Source organism: Oncorhynchus kisutch, linkage group LG25 (genome assembly GCF_002021735.2).
Source record: "Oncorhynchus kisutch isolate 150728-3 linkage group LG25, Okis_V2, whole genome shotgun sequence".
Lineage (NCBI taxonomy): Eukaryota > Metazoa > Chordata > Actinopteri > Salmoniformes > Salmonidae > Oncorhynchus > Oncorhynchus kisutch.
This window is the reverse complement of record NC_034198.2, coordinates 7,862,186-7,883,708: the sequence shown is the minus strand read 5'-3', so window position 1 is coordinate 7,883,708 and position 21,523 is coordinate 7,862,186. Positions and strand designations below refer to the sequence as shown.

The following is a 21,523-nucleotide window of genomic DNA, read 5'->3' as shown; positions in this document are numbered from 1 at the left end:
TGATCAAGACATAACGAACGTTGTTTTGTCGAGATCATGAGATAAACTCTATAAATAGGAGTGTTAATATTGTTGATAGATTGATAGTATGGCTGAGGAGGCAGAGCCTACAGTGGATCAGCACATACGTTTTTGTTGATTGTTACACTAAGGGATCAGATTTCATGCTAACATCATGCTTTTATTTGTGTTTGGAGCTAGAATGTTAGCAAGCTAAATTACCCCTGTCTCGAGCTAAGAGCTAGTGGGGGAGCTAAGCCCCCCGTGGGGCATTTAAGCCCTGAACAATACCTGACAGGCACGTCTCCCAGGCTGTGTGCCACCCTCAAGACCACAGCCAGTCGCATGCAAGCAACAACGCAGCTAACTTGGCTAGTCTTGTGAGCTAGCGACCTAGCTAGTTAACTAGGTAGTCTTGTTGGTTGTTAGCTTGCATAACTGGGGTGGCAGGGTAGCCTAGTGGTTAGAGCGATGGACTAGTAACCCAAAGGTTGCAAGTTCAAACTGACAAAGTGCAAATCTGTAGTTCTGCCCCTGAACAGGTAGTTAACCCTAGGCCTTCATTGAAAATAAGAATTTGTTCTTAACTGACTTGCCTAGTTAAATTACATTAAAAAAAATGTAATAACTCATATGTGTATAATTGTAAGGGTCACCATGTTTTATGGATATTATTTACATTTACAGAGTAGGTGAGTTCCATTCCTGACAGGCTGATCAGATTCAATTTCAGCCTCAGAGCTTGATCAGATTCAGGTTATCAACCTGTTTCATATGTAAAGCTCCTTGCAGGCATTTTAGCAGTCAGTGCATTATGTATATGATCAAGAGTGAGTGCACTCTATGCTGGCAGTCTGATAAGATTCAATAGCAGCCTCAGAGGCTCATAAGTCAGGATGCCGCCTTGTAGGCTGTCTGCAAGGAGCCTTACATATCAAACCGCCTACAAGGCAGCATCCTGATTTATCAGCCTCTGAGGCTGCTATTGAATCTGATCACCCTGCCAGGAAGAGCTCACCCACTCTGGATGATATGCATCAGCCTATAAAGCGCTGATAGCTAATCTGCCTGCAAGGAGCCTTACCTAGAAACAGCCTACATAACAGCATCCTGACTAATCAGTCTCTGAGGCTGAAATTGAATCTGATTAGCCTGTCAGGAATGGAGCTCACCCACTGTCAATTTGAATATTATCCACAAAACATGAAGTGTCCCTTGTAATTATACTCATATCAGATATGCAAGCTAACCACCAGCATAGATAACATGCTAGCTACCTAGCTAGCTCACAAGCCAAATTTGCAACATTGTTTCTTGCATGTGATTGGCTGTGGTCTTGGGGGCTGCACGAAGCCTGGGAGACAGTACAGCCTGTCAGGCATGTTCACGGCTTAAATGACCCACAAGTTCATTGTGATCAATGCAGCCACAGGGCTCCATTGATGAGGTGGTTATCGTGTATCTGAACAACTGAATGGTTGATGTGTGGTATTTTTGCTTATCTCGTGATCTCGACAAAACGTATAGTGATCATGAGTTAAATAAGTTGTGATCTCGACATAATGATGGAATAGTTTTTTGGTTCATATGTTCTCTCCTGACTTCGGTACATATCAGTTCAAGCTAAAACTTGGATTGAAATCTGTGCCTTGCGCGCAGCAATAGATATATTTTACTTTTGTAAGTAAATCGGCGGTTAGTTAGGGAGAAGAACCTCAAGGAAATATTTGCTAATTAGCTAACATTAGCTAACTTGTGTTAGCTGGCTAATTTTAGCTAGCTTACATTAGCTCTCTGGCTAATCCTTCAGGGACATGGTAAGTTTTCATTTGTACCTTTTCTAGCTAGCTAGCTAGCTAACATTTTGACCTTTTCTAGCTAGCTAGCTAGCTAACATTTTGACCTTTTCTAGCTAGCTAGCTAGCTAACATTTTGTCATTTTTATATCTGTTTAGTTAATGACAGTAAATGTATGTATGTGTATGTGTTCTCTCTGTCTGTGTGTGTGTGTGTGTGTGTGTGTGAGAGAGAAAGAAACAGAGAGATGATCACAATAACTTTAGAAAGCATTGTCATGTCAACGTTGTCATGCAAGCTGTGTGCATGTGTTTGGGTGTTCTGTGTGAGAAAGGGGGGGATGGTCACAATAACTTATGGAAAAGATTGTCATCATGTCAACATTGTGTCATGCTAACTGTGTGTGTGAGTCAGAGAGTGTGTGAGAGAGACATTGTAAACTAGCCTAATCCTTGAAACATGTATCCCCAATATGAATGGGGAGTATTTCTTGATTCATCAGGGACCCTTGTATTTTTGTGTGTTTTGTATTTGACAATACATTTTGCCTAATCCTGCTCCCCCTCAACACTCATCCTAACGTTACACCTCAACTGCCTTTTTCAATTCTTGATGATCTTTTTGCAGGAATTTTTGAGCTTGGATGGAAGAATGGAGGACGGAACAAAGGGAAGCAGGACAGAAGTTGTGCAGCCTGCTGATTAAGAAATGTAAAAAGACATAGGCTCTCTCTCTCCATTTGTCTTCCTGACTGACAGATTGCTGAGGGGCAACATAGTCAATGTACTTGCAAGGCTAATTCTAACTTAGTCAAGACCATAGCTAATGGTTAATTAATCAATGTTCGTCTCGGTCTTTACAGTTCCTGAAACGTCAATTACCTGATGCGAGGCGAGATTCTCAATTGCATACTCCTGGTGTCCTCTCTCCTCGCTTCACTCTCAAAACCCATTGGAGGAGAAGCTCAGAAGGGAGGGCTTTCTCATCGAATGGGGTTTGAGATGGAGGCAAGGAGAGAGGAGAGACAACGTGAAGAGTATGCCATTGAGATTCTCCCATGGCCTCTACAGCACTGCTTGGCCACCCACTCAGTTACCTATTCTGCCACATCACAGGGAAAGGAGAGAGCAGAATCACTCCTACTTAAATCCATAGTCATTGACAGTAGGTTGTGAAAATATTTTTGATATGCTGATCTTCAATGTGTATTGATTCCTACTAAACAGCTTGGTTTGTACTAGCAATGCTGGTTATTAAAGTTCTCTACATCAGGTCTCACTGAGACTGGATTCCCCAAGAGACATGCTATTCAGCTGCCCTTCTAATAATATATGTTTTTAAAGCAAATAAAATCCTATTTTAATTTTCCCTTTTTCAGGTGCTGAAACCTTGTGTCCTGATTCAACAGACACCAACCTTGGTGAGTCTTGTAAAGTTCCTCCCATTTCTCTTGCTTATTCTTCCTGTCGCTCACTCAAACTCACAGACGTGCACAGTTGGAGAAGTAGAGATTTGTCTATTACACTGATTTCTAACAGTGTTTGTTGCAGGAATGATCAGATGGACACAACTTTTAAAAAAGGAGAATATTTAATTGTCTCTTTACACATAAACCTCTATCTGGGACAATGTCCTTATCAAGGTGAGACCCAAATGCAGACACAGGAGGCAGATGGTTGGAGTCTACAATGTTTATTAATCCAAAAGGGTAGGCAGTCCAGGAGGAGGAGGTACAGAGTGGCAGACAGGCTCGTGGTCAGGCAGGCACAAAATCCAGAAACAGGCAAGGGTCAAAACCAGGAGGACTAGAAAAAGGAAAATGCAAAAAGCAGGAGAATGGGAAAACCACTGGTTTACTTGGAACATACAAGATGAACTGGCACAGAGAGACAGAAAACACAGGGATAAATCCACTGGGGAAAACAAGCGACACCTGCAGGGGGTGGAGACAATAACGAGGACAGGTGAAACTGATCAGGGTGTGACAGCAGTCCTCAGGATTAAGGAGCGATGTGTTTATAAAAAAGTTGTTTGAATATTACAACATATATTATGTAGGATTTTTAAAAAATCACAATTTTTTTTATCCAACTACTGTCTAATTTTGATATCCTCTTAAAATATTTCAGAGTGATGACCAATGATTTAATGTGCCACTTCAATATGAAGGGACAGAGGAGCAAACATGCCTTTGCTACCACTCTTGTGTGATCCATTGTAGTTGGTAAGTAATGTGAGCAGTTGAGACATTTGACATATAACATTTAAAAAAAATTGTAGATTCTTTTAAAGATATTTTACTGTGCGTTTCTGTTCTGTCCTATCCTGTCCTGCATGCCCACATTATGCCAATTGTTATTTTATTTTCTTCTCTTTTCATACTTACAGTAAGTGTCATGAAAATCCAGAAAACTCAGGAGGTTGATGAGTTTGCGGGCACTCTGGAAAGACCTAAAATTTACCCTGACCGCCGTGGTGGAGGAGGACGCAAAGTATGCTATTTTTTGAAGACATCTAAGCTGTAACTGCCACACACTTCAACAAGTACCAAATCAAAGTTTATTGCTCGCGTACACAGATTTGCAGATGTTATCGCAGGTGCAGCAAAATGCTTGTGGGCTCCCGAGTGGCGCAGCGGTCTAAGGCACTGCATCTCAGTGCAAGAGGTGTCACTACAGTCCCTGGTTTGATTCCAGGCTGTATCACATCCTGCTGTGATTGGGAGTCCCATAGGGTGGCGCACAATTGGCCCAGCGTCATCCGGGTTTGGCCGTCATTGTAAATAAGAATTGGTTCTTAACTGACTTGCCTAGTTAAATTAAGGTTAAATAAAAAATATATATAGTTCTAGTTCCAACAGTGCAGTAATAACTAGCAATAAAAATATAAAAACAATACACACATAATCCAGAATAATAAAATAAGTTATATAGGATGAGTGTTCAATGACTATATACATAGGGCAGCAGTCTCGAAGGTACAGGGTAGAGTACCTGGTTGTAGCCGGCTAGAACAGTGACTAAGGTTCAGGACAGGTTATACTTGTCCCAGTCTGTCATCTCAACATATTTCAAGCTGACCACCATTGTCCCTGTTACCAAGAGCTCCAAAATAACCTTCCCAAATGACTATCACCCTGTAACACTCACATCTGTAATTATGAAGTGCTTTGAAAGGCTGGTCATGACACACATACAGTACACACCATCATCCCAGATATCCTACACCCACTCCAATTCGAATACTGCCTGAACAGATAACGCCATCTCAATTGCACTTCACACTGCCCTCTCCCACATGGACGAAATGAAAATAACTATACTGAACAAAAATATAAACGCAACATCAAACAATTTCAACGATTTGACCTAGTTACAGTTCATATAAGGATATCAGTTAATTGAACTAAATTCAGCCCCTAATCTATGGATTTCATATGATTGGGCAGGGGCGAAGCCATGGGTGGGCCTGGGAGGGCATAGGCCCACCCACTGGGGAGCCAGGCCCAGCCAATCAGAATGAGTTTTTCTCCACAAAAGGGCTTTATTACAGACAGAAATACTCCTCAGTTTCATCAGCGGTCCGGGTGGCTAGTCTCAGATGATCCTGCAGATGAAGAAGCCGGATGTGGATGTCCTGGGCTGGCGTGGTTACACATTGTCTGCGGTTGTGAGGCAGGTTGGACAACTGCGCGCTCCCTCAAAACTCGAGACATCTGTTGCAATGTGTTGTGTGACAAAACTGCAGATTTTAGAGTATCCTTTTATTGTCCCCAGCACAAGGTGCAGCTGTCTAATGATCATGCAGTTTAATCAGCTTTTTGATGTGCCACACCTCTCAGGTGGATGGATTATCTTGGCAAAGGATAAATACTCACGAAGAGGGATGTAAACACATTTGTTCAGAAAATGTAAGAGAAATAAGCTTTTTTGTGCGTATTGAACATATCTAGGATATTTTATTTAAGCTCATGAAACATGAAAAACATGGAACCAACACTTTACATGTTAAGTTTATATTTTTTCTCAGTATATGTGAGGATGCTCTTCATAGTCTACAGCTCAGCATTCAACAACATAGTCCCCACCAAGCTCATCACCAAGCTGGGAACCCTGAGATTGAACCCCTCCCTGTGCAACTGGATCCTGGACTTCCTGACGGGCTGGCCCTCAACACGTGGGCCCCATCAGAGGTGTGTGCTTAGTCCCCTCCTGTAATCCCTGGTCACCCACGACTGCGTGGCCAAGCACGACTCCAACACCATCATCAAGGTTGTTGACGACACGACGGCGGTAGGCCTGGTCACCGATGGCGATAAGCCTACAGAGAGGAGATCAGAGAATTAGCCGTGTGTTGCCAGGACAACAACCTCTCCCTCAATGTCAGTAAGACCAAGGAGCTGATCGTGGACTATAGGAGAAAGAGGGGAGAGCACACCCCCATCCACTTCGACTGGGCTGTTGTGGAGTGGGTCGAGAGCTCTGGGGGCCCATGCGCCTTTCTGGCATTGGTATGTATTTTTTTAATTTAATAAATAATTCACAGTAACCCTCCAAAAAGTCATTCAGAAACCTTTTAAATTTCCCTATGTAGTAGGAAGCTAAGTACAGTGCCTTGCGAAGTATTTGGCCCCCTTGAACTTTGCGACCTTTTGCCACATTTCAGGCTTCAAACATAAAGATATAAAACTGTATTTTTTTGTGAAGAATCAACAACAAGTGGGACACAATCATGAAGTGGAACGACATTTATTGGATATTTCAAACTTTTTTAACAAATCAAAAACTGAAAAATTGGGCGTGCAAAATTATTCAGCCCCCTTAAGTTAATACTTTGTAGCGCCACCTTTTGCTGTGATTACAGCTGTAAGTCGCTTGGGGTATGTCTCTATCAGTTTTGCACATCGAGAGACTGAAATGTTTTCCCATTCCTCCTTGCAAAACAGCTTGAGCTCAGTGAGGTTGGATGGAGAGCATTTGTGAACAGCAGTTTTCAGTTCTTTCCACAGATTCTCGATTGGATTCAGGTCTGGACTTTGACTTGGCCATTCTAACACCTGGATATGTTTATTTTTGAACCATTCCATTGTAGATTTTGCTTTATGTTTTGGATCATTGTCTTGTTGGAAGACAAATCTCTGTCCCAGTCTCAGGTCTTTTGCAGACTCCATCAGGTTTTCTTCCAGAATGGTCCTGTATTTGGCTCCATCCATCTTCCCATCAATTTTAACCATCTTCCCTGTCCCTGCTGAAGAAAAGCAGGCCCAAACCATGATGCTGCCACCACCATGTTTGACAGTGGGGATGGTGTGTTCAGGGTGATGAGCTGTGTTGCTTTTACGCCAAACATAACGTTTAGCATTTTTGCCCAAAAGTTCAATTTTGGTTTCATCTGACCAGAGCACCTTCTTCCACATGTTTGGTGTGTCTCCCAGGTGGCTTGTGGCAAACTTTAAACAACACTTTTTATGGATATCTTTAAGAAATGGCTTTCTTCTTGCCACTCTTCCATAAAGGCCAGATTTGTGCAATATACGACTGATTGTTGTCCTATGGACAGAGTCTCCCACCTCAGCTGTAGATCTCTGCAGTTCATCCAGAGTGATCATGGGCCTCTTGGCTGCATCTCTGATCAGTCTTCTCCTTGTATGAGCTGAAAGTTTAGAGGGACGGCCAGGTCTTGGTAGATTTGCAGTGGTCTGATACTCCTTCCATTTCAATATTATCGCTTGCACAGTGCTCCTTGGGATGTTTAAAGCTTGGGAAATCTTTTTGTATCCAAATCCGGCTTTAAACTTCTTCACAACAGTATCTCGGACCTGCCTGGTGTGTTCCTTGTTCTTCATGATGCGCTTTTAACGGACCTCTGAGACTATCACAGTGCAGGTGCATTTATACGGAGACTTGATTACACACATGTGGATTGTATTTATCATCATTAGTCATTTAGGTCAACATTGGATCATTCAGAGATCCTCACTGAACTTCTGGAGAGAGTTTGCTGCACTGAAAGTAAAGGGGCTGAATAATTTTGCACGCCCAATTTTTCAGTTTTTGATTTGTTAAAAAAGTTTGAAATATCCAATAAATGTCGTTCCACTTCATGATTGTGTCCCACTTGTTGATTCTTCACAAAAAAATACAGTTTTATATCTTTATGTTTGAAGCCTGAAATGTGGCAAAAGGTCGCAAAGTTCAAGGGGGCCGAATACTTTCGCAAGGCACTGTATTTGTTTCTTGGACTTCAAGAATGTGTGTGACTGATCAAAGTGCCTCAGGCCTTGAAAAATATATAATTGAACTGATTGAAAATAAGGGGATATCGGTGAACCAATATCGTGGTTGAGGCCACAACTGTGCCAGTGCAATGAATGGAGTTTTCTCAGGTTTTCAAAAGTGTATATCAGACCGAGAGCCTAATGCTTCTTAGGTAGTTTAGAAAACTTATTTTTGCAGAAGCGACAGTTACAGGGATGGTTAAAAATAGCTTGATTGTCATAGCAACATCAAGGAAACTGGGCAGAAGGGAGTGGTGCTTCAAATTCAGCAGTTCTGCAGAAATATCTTTAATTGAGCCTCTTGCATTCTCCTTAATAATAAACAAATATGAACTGTATAGGAAGATCTGGAACATGTCATCTGGATGCTAGACAGCCAATAAATTGACAGATGCAAACAGATTATCATTTTTAGCGGACACCCAATTCTTGAGGGCACAAAAATATAACTTGTTTGCACTTTTGTCAATACTGGTGAACTGGCGTTTGAGTTGTGTGGTTGCAATATCAACAGTCACTTGTCTCTGGTATATCTTGGCATGCATCATTCAAGACTAAGTTGAAATTGTGTACAGTGCAATGGACATATAATGTACAATGTCTCAGGAAAGACTGCCTGGGTTGTCAATACTCAGTGGAGAAAACAGTAAGCCCGCAACCTGGACATATAGGCCATGGTGAAAACATTTGCACACAAAAATTCCGGACCCTGACTTTGAGGAGTTCCAGAGAAAGGGGGTGTCCAGAGAAACTGCGTTACGCCAGTGCTATGGGGAGAGTCATTTAGTTCAGTTATCTTCGCCTTCTTGAGGACAGGAACAATGGTGGACATTTTGAAGCAAGTGGAGACAACAGACTGGGATATGGAGAGATTTAATATGTCCGTAAACACTCCAGACAGCTGGTTTACACGTGCTCTGAGGCTTTGGATCCTGTCTGGGCAGACAGCCTTGCCAGATTTAACATGTGTGTGATGAATGGGTTAATTCATCAAATCAAATTTGATTTGTCACATGCGCCAATACAACAAGTATTGTAAGAAATGCTTACTTACAAGCCTAACCAACAGTGCAGTTCAAGAAGAGTTAAGAAAATATTTACCAAATAAGCTAAAGTAAAAAAAACAAATGCATATATGGGGGTACTGGTACCGAGTCAGTGTGCGGGGGTACAGGTTAGTTGAGGTAATTTGTACATGTATGTAGCGGTGAAGTGACTATGCATAAATAATAAACAGCGAGTAGCAGCAGTGTACAAAACAAATGGGGGGGGGGGGGGTCAATGTAATAGTAAGGTGGCCATTTGATTAATTGTTCAGCAGTCTTATGGCTTGGGGGTAGAAGCTGTTAAGTAGCCTTTTGGTCCTAGACTTGGCGCTCCAGTACCGCTTGCTGTGCTGTAGCAGAGAAAACAGTCCATGACTTGGGTGACTGGAGTCTCTGACAATGGACTTTCCTCTGACACCGCCTACACTGCTCAAAAAAATAAAGGGAACATTAAATAACACATCCTAGATCTGAATGAATGAAATATTCTTATTAAATACTTTTTTCTTTACATAGTTGAATGTGCTGACAACAAAAATCACACAAAAATTATCAATGGAAATCAAATTTATCAACCCATGGAGGTCTGGATTTGGAGTCACACTCAAAATTAAAGTGGAAAACCACACTACAGGCTGATCCAACTTTGATGTTATGTCCTTAAAACAAGTCAAAATGAGCCTCAGTAGTGTGTGTGGCCTCCACATGCCTGTATGACCTCCCTACAACGCCTGGGCATGCTCCTGATGAGGTGGCGGATGGTCTCCTGAGGGATCTCCTCCCAGACCTGGACTAAAGCATCCGCCAACTCCTGGACAGTCTGTGGTACAACAGACTGGTGGATGGAGCGAGACATAATGTCCCAGATGTGCTCAATTGTATTCAGGTCTGGGGAATGGGCGGGCCAGTCCATAGCATCAATGCCTTCCTCTTGCAGGAACTGCTGACACACTCCAGACACATGAGGTCTAGCATTGTCTTGCATTAGGAGGAACCCAGGGCCAACATATGGTCTCACAAGGGGTACCTAATGGCAGTCAGGCTACCTTTGGCGAGCACATGGAGGGCTGTGCTGCCCCCCAAAGAAATGCCACCCCACACCATGACTGACCCACCGCCAAACTGGTCATGTTGGAGGATGTTGCAGGCAGCAGAACGTTCTCCACGGCATCTCCAGACTCTGTCATGTCTGTCACATGTGCTCAATTGTGAACCTGCTTTCATCTGTGAAGAGCACAGGGCGCCAGTGGCGAATTTGCCAATCTTGATGTTCTCTGGCAAATGCCAAACGTCCTGCACGGTGTTGGGCTGTAAAGCACAACCCCACCTGTGGACGTCGGGCCCTCATACCACCCTCATGGAGTCTGTTTCTGACCGTTTGAGCAGACACATGCACATTTGTGGCCTGCTGGAGGTCATTTTGCAGGGCTCTGTCAGTGCTCCTCCTGCTCCTCCTTGCACAAAGGCGGAGGTAGCGGTCCTGCTGCTGGGTTGTTGCCCTCCTACGGCCTCCTCCATGTCTCCTGATGTATTGGCCTGTCTCCTTGTAGCGCCTCCATGCTCTGGACACTACGCTGACAGACACAGCAAACCTTCTTGCCACAGCTCGCATTGATGTCCCATCCTGGATGAGCTGCACTACCTGAGCCACTTGTGTGGGTTGTAGACTCCGTCTCATGCTACCACTAGAGTGAAAGCACCGCAAGCATTCAAAAGTGACCAAAACATCAGCCAGGAAGCATAGGAACGGCAAAGTGGTCTGTGGTTATCACCTAGACTCCTTTATTGGGGGTGTCTTGCTAATTGCCTATAATTTCCACCTGTTGTCTATTCCATTTGCACAACAGCATGTAAAATGTATTGTCAATCAGTGTTGCTTCCTAAGTGGACAGTTTGATTTCACAGAAGTGTGATTGACTTGGAGTTACATTGTGTTGTTTAAGTGTTCCCTTTATTTTTTTGAGCAGTGTATATGTCACGCCCTGATCTGTTTTGCCTGTCCTTGTGATTGTCACCAACTCCCTCCAGGTGTCGCCCATCTTCCCCATTATCCCCTGTGTATTTATACCTGTGTTCTCTAGTTGTCTGTTGCCAGTTCATCTTGTTTGTCAAGCTTAACAGGGTTTGTTCCCGTCAGCTCCTTTCTTTCCCAGCCTCTTTTTCTCATCCTCCTGGTTTTTGACCCTTGCCTGTCCTGTACCATTGACTCTGTTGCTGTAATAAACATTGTTACTTCGACACGGTCTGCATCGGAGTCTTACCTTATCCTGATAATATAGGTCCTGGACTGCAGGAAGCCTGGCCCCAGTGATGTACTGGGCCTTACGGACTACCCTCTGTAGGGCCTTATGGTCAGATGCCGAGCAGTTCTGTCACGCCCTGGTCTAAGTATTTTGTGTTTTTCTTCATGTATTGGGTCAGGCCAGGGTGTGGCATGGAGTTTTTGTATTGTGGTTTGTTTTGTCTTGGGGTTTTGGTGTGTATATACTTGGGATTGTAGCTAGTGGGGTTATCTAGCAAAGTCTATGGCTGTCTGGAGTGGTTCTCAATCAGAGGCAGGTGCTTATCGTTGTCTCTGATTGGGAACCATATTTAGGCAGCCATATTCTTTGAGTTTGTCGTGGGTGATTGTCCTTAGTCCTGTCTCTGTGTTAGTTTACGCAAGTATGGGCTGTTTCGGTTTTCGTTACGTTATTTGTTTTGTAGTGTTTGTATTTAGATTCGTGTTACGTTTGTTGAATAAACATGGATCGCAATCTACACGCTGCGTTTTGGTCCGACTCTCCTTCACCACACCTAGAAAGCCGTTACAAGTTCCTATACCAGGTAGTGATGCAACCGGTCAGGATGTTCTCGATGGTGCAGCTGTAGAACCTTTTGAGGATCTGGAGACCCATGCCAAATCTTTTCAATCTCCTGAGGGGGAACGGTTTTGTCATGCCCTCTTCATGACTGTCTTGGTATGTTTGGACCATGATAGTTCGTTGTTGATGTGGACACCAAGCAACTTGAAACTCTCGAACCGTTCCACTACAGCCCCGTTGATGTTAATGGGGGTCTGTTCGGCCTGCCTTTTCCTGTAGTCCACGATCAGCTAATTTGTCTTGCTCACATTGAGGGAGAGGTTGTTGTCCTGGCACCACACTGCCAGTTCTCTGACCTCCTCCCTATAGGCTGTCTCATCATTGTCGGTGATCAGGTCTACCACTGTTGTGTCATCAGCAAACTTAATGATGGTGTTGGAGTCGTGTTTGGCCACACAGTCATGGGTGAACAGGGAGTACAGGAGGGGACTAAGTATACACCACTGAGGGACCCCAGTGTTGAGGATCAGCATGGCAGACGTGTTGTTGCCTACCCTTACTACCTGGGGGCGACCCATAAGGAAGTCCAGGATCCAGTTGCAGAGGGAGGTGTTTAGTCCCAGGGTCCTTAGCTTAGTGATGAGCTTCCTGGGCACTAGGGTGTTGAATGCTGCGCTGTAGTAAATGAACAGCATTCTCACATAAGTGTTCCTTTTGTCCAGGTGGGAAAGGGCAGGGTGTAGTGCCATTGAGATTGCATCATCTGTGGATCTGTTGGGGTGGTATGCGAATTGTAGTGGGTCTAGGGTATCCAGGAGGATGATGTTGATGTGAACCATGACCAGCCTTTCAAAGCACTTCATGGCTACTGACGTGAGTGCTGTGGGCAGTAATCATTTAAGCAGGTTACCTTTGCTTCCTTGGGCACAGGGACTAGGGTGGTCTGCATGAAACATTTTGTCAGTGAAGACACTTGCCAGTTGGTCTGCGCATGCTTTGAGTACAAGTCCTGGTAATCTATCTGGCCCCGCGGCTTTGTGAATGTTGACCTGTTTAAAGGTCTTGCTCACATCGGCTACCGAGAGCGTTATCACACAGTCGTCTGGAACAGCTAGTGTTCTCATGCATGCTTCAGTGTTGCTTGCCTCAAAGCGATTATAAAAGGCATTTAGCGCGTTTGCTTGGTTTGAGTCACTTGGCAGCTTGCGGCTGGGTTTCCCTTTGTAGTCCATAATAGTTTTCAAGCCCGGCCACATCCCCCGAGTGTCAGAGCCGGTGTAGGATTCAATCTTAATCCTGTATTGACGCTTTGCCTGTTTGATGGTTAGTCTGAGGGAGTAGCGGGGTTTCTTATTAGTGTCCCGCTCCTAGAAAGAGGAGGCGCTAAATCAAATCAAATGTATTTGTCACATACACATGGTTAGCAGATGTTAATGCGAGTGTAGCGAAATGCTTCTAGTTCCGACAATGCAGCAATAACCAACGAGTAACCTAACAATTCCAAAACTACTACCTTATACACACAAGTGTAAAGGGATAAAGAATATGTACATAAACATATATGAATGAGTGATGGTACAGAACGGCATAGGCAAGATGCAGTAGATGGTATCGAGTACAGTATATACATGAGATTATGTAATGTAGGGTATGTAAACAAAGTGGCATAGTTTAAAGTGGCTAGTGATACATGTATTACATCAAGATGCAGTAGATAAGAGTACAGTATATACATATACATATGAGATTAATAATGTAGGGTATGTAAACAATATATTAAGTAGCATTGTTTAAAGTGGCTAGTGATATATTTTACATCAATTTCCATCAATTCCCATTATTAAAGTGGCTGGAGTTGAGTCAGTGTGTTGGCAGCAGCCACTCAATGTTAGTGGTGGATGTTTAACAGTCTGATGGCCTTGAGATAGAAGCTGTTTTTCAGTCTCTCGGTCCCAGCTTTTGATGCACCTGTACTGACCTCGCCTTCTGGATGATAGCGGGGTGAACAGGCAGTGGCTCGGGTGGTTGTTGTCCTTGATGAACTTTATGTCCTTCCTGTGACATCGGGTGGTGTAGGTGTCCTGGAGGGCAGGTAGTTTGCCCCCGGTGATGCGTTGTGCAGACCTCACTACCCTCTGGAGAGCCTTACGGTTGTGGGCGGAGCAGTTGCCGTACCAGGCGGTGATACAGCCCGACAGGATGCTCTCGATTGTGCATCAGTAGAAGTTTGTGAGTGTTTTTGGTGACAAGCCAAATTTCTTCAGCCTCCTGAGGTTGAAGAGTTGTTGCTGCACCTTCTTCACGATGCTGTCTGTGTGGGTGGACCAATTAGGTTTGTCTGTGATGTGTACGCCGAGGAACTTAAAACTTACTACCCTCTACACTACTGTCCCATTGATGTGGATAGGGGGGTGCTCCCTCTGCTGTTTCCTGAAGTCCACAATCATCTCCTTAGTTTTGTTGATGTTGAGTGTGAGGTTATTTTCCTGACACCACACTCCGAGGGCCCTCACCTCCTCCCTGTAGGCCGTCTTGTCGTTGTTGGTAATTGTTGGTAATCAAGCCTACCACTTTTGCTCGATGCGGATGTTGCCTGTAATCCATGGCTTCTGGTTGGGATATGTATGTACGGTCACTGTGGGGACGACGTCGTCGATGCACTTATTGATGAAGCCGAGGACTGAGGTGGTCAATGCTATTGGATGAATCCCAGAACTTATTCCAGTCTGTGCTAGCAAAACAGTCCTGTAGCGTAGCATCTGCATCATCTGACCACTTCCGTATTGAGCGAGTATCTGGTACTTCCTGTTTTAGTTTTTGCTTATAAGCAGAAATCAGGAGGATAGAATTATGGTCAGATTTCCCAAATGGAGGACGAGGGAGAGCTTTGTATGAGTCTCTGTGTGTGGGGTAAAGGTGGTCTAGAGTTTTTTCCCCCCTCTAGTTGCACATGTGACTTGCTGGTAGAAATGAGGTAAAACGGATTTACCACTTCTGGGTGAGTATATTCTTGTTTGCCAGCATTGGTTTGTGGTGGTAAATAGACAGCTACAAATCACTTCTCCTGTAAAACACATTTATAAAAAGAGATGGTTAAAAGAGACATTGAATGTTGTTTATCCTGTTTGAGCTTACTTATTGGTTTGCCAAACACGGAACAGTTAAGTTTAAGATGAAACTGTGGTTGGTGTGTGTAACATTATAGTTACACGTATAGTTACTTTATGGATTATGCTCACAGTAAAGGTTTACTTGTGATTGTAAACTGTCATCTTGATAGCTACATTATGTAATAACAGTAGACAGAGTTTGAATGTAAACACACCTTTGATAACCGATTGGGGAATGTTTTATTAAAAGGGAGATGTGATTAATGGGTTAATTCATAGTGCAACTTGTACATGCACTTGAGGGCAGTTGGGAACATAGCATTCAAATGTGGTAACACATTGAAAATAACCAATGGATTGAAGTCTTTTATATTTAGATATAACTAAGGACATTAAACCATTAAACTAAGGACATTAAACCATGAACATATGTTTAGCCAACTGTGTCCACAAAGCTTATTCAGAAATGTCCTTTTTAAGTTCTTTTAAAATCTCAAATTAATAAAGTGTTAGTAATGCGCAGATTCTCTTCACTGCAGATCTGACCCATCACACCAGTCTTCAAGAGGGCCACTATGCTTCAGGTCGCCTTCTGTGATCAGAGAACCTTGATGAGGATCTACCCCATCACACAACTCTTAATTTTTTATTTATTATCTAACTAGGCAAGTCAGTTGAGAACAAATTCTTATTTTCAATGACGGCCTAGGAACAGTGGGATAACTGCCTTGTTCAGGGGCAGAACGACAGATTTGTACCTTGTAAGCTCGGGGATTCAAACTTGTAACCTTTCGGTAGTAGACTGGTTGCAAGTTTGATTCCCCGAGCTGACAAGGTACAAATCTGCCGCCCCAATTAATCAAATAAAACTATGGGCATTTATATATGCTGTGTCCCAGTCTTTCTTTGCATGTAATGTCTGTGAGTGAATTATGAAACAATTACTGTATGCAGATGTGTAAAAAAATGGGGATGTAGATTTGTTTTAAATGTTGCAGATTTAAACTTGAATTGGTGCTTATGGAAACACATAGAAATGTTTACATTCAATAGCCAACTTTATCCTCTGCAATACTTTTTATAGTCGGTAATAAGCTGTAGTCAGGTGGTCATTACCAGATTATGATGAAGTCTTAACTATGACCAGTACATAATATAGCACATAATATAGTGGTCAGAGTTATGACCGGGGAAGGGGGGGGGGGGGGTGAAGGAAAAGGGGCTGAGCTGGACCCAAGGAAAGAAACAATAAGCATCCAAAAACACCCCTAAGCTAGACCAGCCTAGTTCAACAACAGCTAACTAACCAAAAATACAGTGGGTGGTCCGCCCAGGTCTAACTAGTGTATGCCCATGGGCGACTTGTCTTGTTTCCCCCTTTTCCCACCATCAAACAAACACTCAAACACCATAACCAAAAACAATACTCACAGGTGAGGACAAAGTGATATGGAGGTACTCAAACAAAAGAGAGCTCAATACATAAAGCGAGATAGAGACATAGTAGGAGAGTGAACCATAGCACTCTACAGACATATGGCATTTACAGAGATTGAGCTGCAGAGCAAACAACTGACAGGGTTTTTAAACCAAGGGAAAGGAACTGTGATTGGGTAGGAAACAGGAGGAGGTGTGTCTTCTGATTGATGATCGATTGGTGACTGATTGGGGAGTGATGATTTTCACCTGTGAGGGGAGAAGGAGAGAAAAGAACACAGGATACATACACACACACACACACAGGATACCTGTATCCGTAACAATTATAGTCGCGCTGGTTGGCATTGGATGAAGCTCAATGTTAAATTCAAATCTCCCTACCATCATATCTAAGCCAATATGGTGCCAATGTCAATGAACATTTGCAAATCAACTTCATTGGAGGTACACAACACACTCCCCGCCTCTCTTCATGTGCCGCCTGACTGTTATCGAGAACCACATACCGGATTTTTAACAGGGCCATTTACCAGGACATTAGGGGAAAAAATAAGAAATGTGGGCCGAATGTCTAGCCTCTGATAAGACCGAGACTACATTGTCCATAAAGTGACCATTAGACTTACCACCTATCGGACTGAATACGTTTGTAGGGGCAGTGGTTTTGACTAACCTTTTACCGCAGTGGGGCGAACCAGGGTCACACAGGGTTTCTTGGTAGTCTTAAACAAATCTACTTTCAAACAAAAGTATACACCTCACACACATGGTTATGGGCTTTAAAAAAATAACACCTGTACCATGTCAGACATAGAATTGAAATGTATTCCATTTTGAGTTTGCATCCCAATATTACACTTTATGTATGTTAGCAGTTGATGTTACTCTTCAATAACACAGACCCCAAAGCAAATCGGGGAGGAAAATAGATTTATTCAAAGAGTGATTCTCTCCACAGAACAATGGGACAGGATGTAGTTTTATAACCCAGCCCTAGCCTGTGTTTGACCAATTAGAATTCCTTGCAATAAAACTGGGTCAATGGCCAAATAACAAGTATCCTATTTCAGACTCGATATGTAGACAAATTCCTCCCATGTCTCTGCATAAATCCCCTATTACAGAAAAAACACAATTTCCATTGATCGTTAGTACTCTGTTGACTTTTAGTCCTCTTGACCTTTAGAACGGTATTGACCTCTCGTCATCTGCATTGTTTATTCAAAATATTCTTACATATAGATCACAAAACACAAAAATATAACAAAACTGTTTGACATAGAAACACTGGATTTTCTGCGGTAAAGAAATAAAAAAATGTTTCTTAAATATGAACTTCATATGAAAAATATTAATAACGTTCCACCCATGAGGCCAATAGAGGTCGATTTGGAAAAGAAATAAAAAATATCAGGTAGGCTAAATCCAGTGGGTGTCTTTTTAGACCCAACTAGAGTTGCTTGGCCACCACTCAGTAGGCCCTCCATGGATGCCTTTCAAAACCCATTTTGAAACCCCACCTGTTTAGTTTGGGTTGCTCCTTTGTTAGTTTCCTTTTTCTGTTGAGCAACGATTTTGGGTTTCTTATCGGGGAACGTCACAAAATGTGGGCTCATCCAGGACGTTGTGTCCCAGGTTTGTTGTAGTCGCACAAATCACTCTGAAGCAGTGGAAAGTTGCATTAACACACACACACACACACACACACACAAAAAGCCATTGACTTTGAAGTGAAAAGCATTTGAAGAAAAACCCACTTGGGAAGTACTAGACCGATGTACCGAGGCAACTGTGATCCCCTTTGCTAATATTTGAACACTTGTATAACACATATTCAAAAGCAGTAGTCAAAGAGTTGCTTGAGGCTGCTTTGTTGGAGGATGGAATCCTCTCTGAAAGCTAGGCTGATGACAAGGGTGCTATGGGCAGTGGAGTCCCATAGACGTGCAACTGCGGGAGGTAGAACGAAGGGAGGCAACATTATTTATAGTAAGGGTTACATGGGGAAAACCAGGCCTCTCTGAAATGAAAATAGATGGCACTCCCTTCAGCAAATATGTTTTACCTAAACTCTTCCTGAATGATTGAAAAAAACGAAACGAGTGACTTTCCCCTATACCCAAAATAATATGTAAAACAAAGTGCATAGCAGAGAAGATCCTTACCGTTTAACCTCACTTCTTGGACAGAACAGAGCCTTATATGCCGTTTAACTGTTCTGTGAGCATAACATGGCCACGCAGGGATTTTGATAGTGGGACAGAAGGTTGTGGGTTCACAAATAAATTCATAAAAAATCCTACAATGTGGTTTTCTGGATTTCTTTCTCCTCATTTTGTCTGTCATAGTTGAAGTGTACCTATGATGAAAATTACAGGCCTCTCTCATCTTTTTAAGTGGGAGAACTTGCACAATTGGTGGCTGACTAAATACTTTTTCCCCCCACTGTATAGGCACTTGAGTGCCTTTCCAAATCATGTCCAATCAATTGAATTTACCACAGGTGGACTCCAATCAAGTTGTAGAAACATTTCAAGGATGATCAATGGAAACAGGATGCACCTGTGCTAAATTGAGTCTCACAGCAAAGGGTCTGAATATAAGGTATTTCTGTTTTAATTTTTAATACATTTGCAGAAATGTCTAAACTGTTTCGCTTTGTCATTATGGGGTATTGTGTGTAGATTGCTGAAGATTTTATTTTCTTTAATCAATTTTAGAGCAAGCAAATGTAACAAAATGTGGAAAAAGTCAAGCGGTCTGAATAGCATTTTACTTGTATTTTTAATCCCAGCCCCCGTCCCCGCAGGAGGCCTTTTGCCTTTTGCAAATAAGAATTTGTTCTTAATTGACTTGCCTAGTCAAATAAAGGTTAAATCAATATAAATAAATGGACAAACCTTTTTTTTAAACAAAAAAGGTTGTTGCCACACGAGTAAATCGAATCCCTGCATGAACAATGAGGAATTTGCTAAAACGTTCATGTAAATTTGTTATCTCAATAGAATTTATTTCCATGATCTGTGAATTTGAGGTTTCAGGATTGTGCTGCTGTCTAACCTGTCAGAGAACCACAACGAAAACCGTACTATTTTGCACACCACAGGTCAAAACATCAACCACTGACTCATATTCAGTTTTGGAGAGGTAACGTTTACATTCCAGAATATTCGTGGCTCAAAAGTTCCCAAATTGCATCAATTTCTTTGGGTAACCATCTGCCTCTTAGCTGTACAGTTTAGCTTAGACATTGAGCCTACTGGAGGTGAGGATCAGACGTGCCGCTATGGGATTGTTGTTAGTGGATCGATACCCATTAGGTCTGTGGCGGTGCTTTGATCTATCGTGTTAATCTTTTATTTGAAAATATTCAATCCCCTCGATTCATTCGTTAGGGAAAATATGTATTACCCCAGGCAGGATAGCTCATGTTTAATTACAAGTGAAAGTAGTTAGGCGATAACACAACATAACCTAAACATTGATTGACCAGTCATTTGATCAAATACAAATATGCCAATCTAACGAAATTTTTCGGTCTGTGACCGTTCAGACCATGCACATGGATGTGTTGAATTTAACTATCAAATGGATACCGTAATTCTATTGAATTGTTATCGATCTCCCACTATTTTCCTTTACATGGTCATTAAAAATGTAGGCCAATATATCATGATACATGCCTATACCATAATCTTTCAGTGAGGCAGTGATCAAATAGGCTATATTTGTGTGGTATAATAGCCTATTCTTCAAATCTCAAGACAAATTCTTGCCATATACCCTGTCCTGAGAATACTATAATAATAGTTTTCAATATTACTTCATAATAAGCTCCTATCCTGGAGGAACGATGCATCATTTCGAAAAGATGCAGAAATACATGTGGTGTCGAAATTTGACAATGATTTATTTCAAGATTTAAACTTAACATTTAAGTCTCTGTTATTGCCAAGTTGATGTAACCCGAGACCTCCATTCTTAAAGTCTTTATATCAGTCATTGATCAGCCCAGATTGAAGGCTGGAGAAAGACGATGAAAGCACCGATTAATCTTATCACTTGTAGATTTGACGATGAATCGCACATACATTCATAAACAAAAAGTGTCTTGCAGGTTTGGCAGCTGGCTCTGACATTGGGTCACATATCACTAGTCTATAAATCAAAACGAACCACTGGCAGACTGGAAAGAGAGGAAGACAGCATAGGAAGCAATGTATACATCATCTATTCTAAAACATCCAAATCAATTAAATAGAGATAGATAGTCTAGCGAGCCCATGGATCTCTCCTTTACTGAAACCTCAATATAGAAAACATGATGTAACATTACTTGAATTGGACTATACATTTTCTGCAATGTCACAGAGCAAGCTACATTCATATTATACCAATCATATCCTCACCCCCGAAAAAAATATTGTCGATATAGGCTACTTATAATACATTTGCAGGATCTTCTTCATTCAGGCTATGTACACTTTAAGAATATGATTTGTACACCAGACGGCTGTAAATAACAGTGGCTGGCCTGACCAATGCACCTACTCCAATGCACCTACTCCACCTACACCTGCAAACTCTTTCTCGAGTATTTCATGAATCACGTGACAGAGATGGTGGGTGTCAACTATGGTTGCTCACCAGACTTTCTGACATATGATTTAGGAACTTGCTTCAGAGCAGTACAACTTTGTGTTTTATATTATTTGCAGGGTGCTGCAAATATTAAATAAACATACCCATACTTTTTTCTTTGCCTTCAAGAACAAAGATAAGAACTCTCATATTTCTTTGGCAGAGGGTCTGGTCTCATATAGATGTGCTGCAAGGCAAGTATATACAGTATATATATATATTTTTTTTTTAAATAAGTAATATCCTGAACAATGCCCACATCTTAGGCCTCTCCTGAAATGTTGAATGGGGCCATTTATTTATCTATCAGAAAATGGTTGGTTGGTTACAATTTGATCAATTCTAATTGATGCCATGTATATACAGTATCAGTCAAAAGTTTGGACATGTAGAATAATAGTGAAGGCA

At 42.2% G+C, this 21,523-nt stretch overlaps 2 long non-coding RNA genes across 2 annotated transcripts; one reads left to right on the top strand and one right to left on the bottom strand.

The window, feature by feature from the left end:
- The first annotated feature begins 1,355 nt into the window (after positions 1-1,355).
- On the top strand, positions 1,356-15,918 carry LOC109870517 (uncharacterized). Its single transcript, XR_002252173.2, has 6 exons — positions 1,356-1,817; positions 2,425-2,507; positions 3,176-3,217; positions 3,927-4,021; positions 4,186-4,289; positions 15,574-15,918. It is a non-coding gene; the product is annotated as an uncharacterized LOC109870517 (long non-coding RNA).
- A 1,469-nt stretch (positions 15,919-17,387) lies between these two features.
- Positions 17,388-18,877, bottom strand: LOC116357448 (uncharacterized). Its single transcript, XR_004205419.1, has 2 exons — positions 18,640-18,877; positions 17,388-18,424 (listed from the first exon to the last, which is right to left on the bottom strand). It is a non-coding gene; the product is annotated as an uncharacterized LOC116357448 (long non-coding RNA).
- Positions 18,878-21,523: the final 2,646 nt, after the last annotated feature.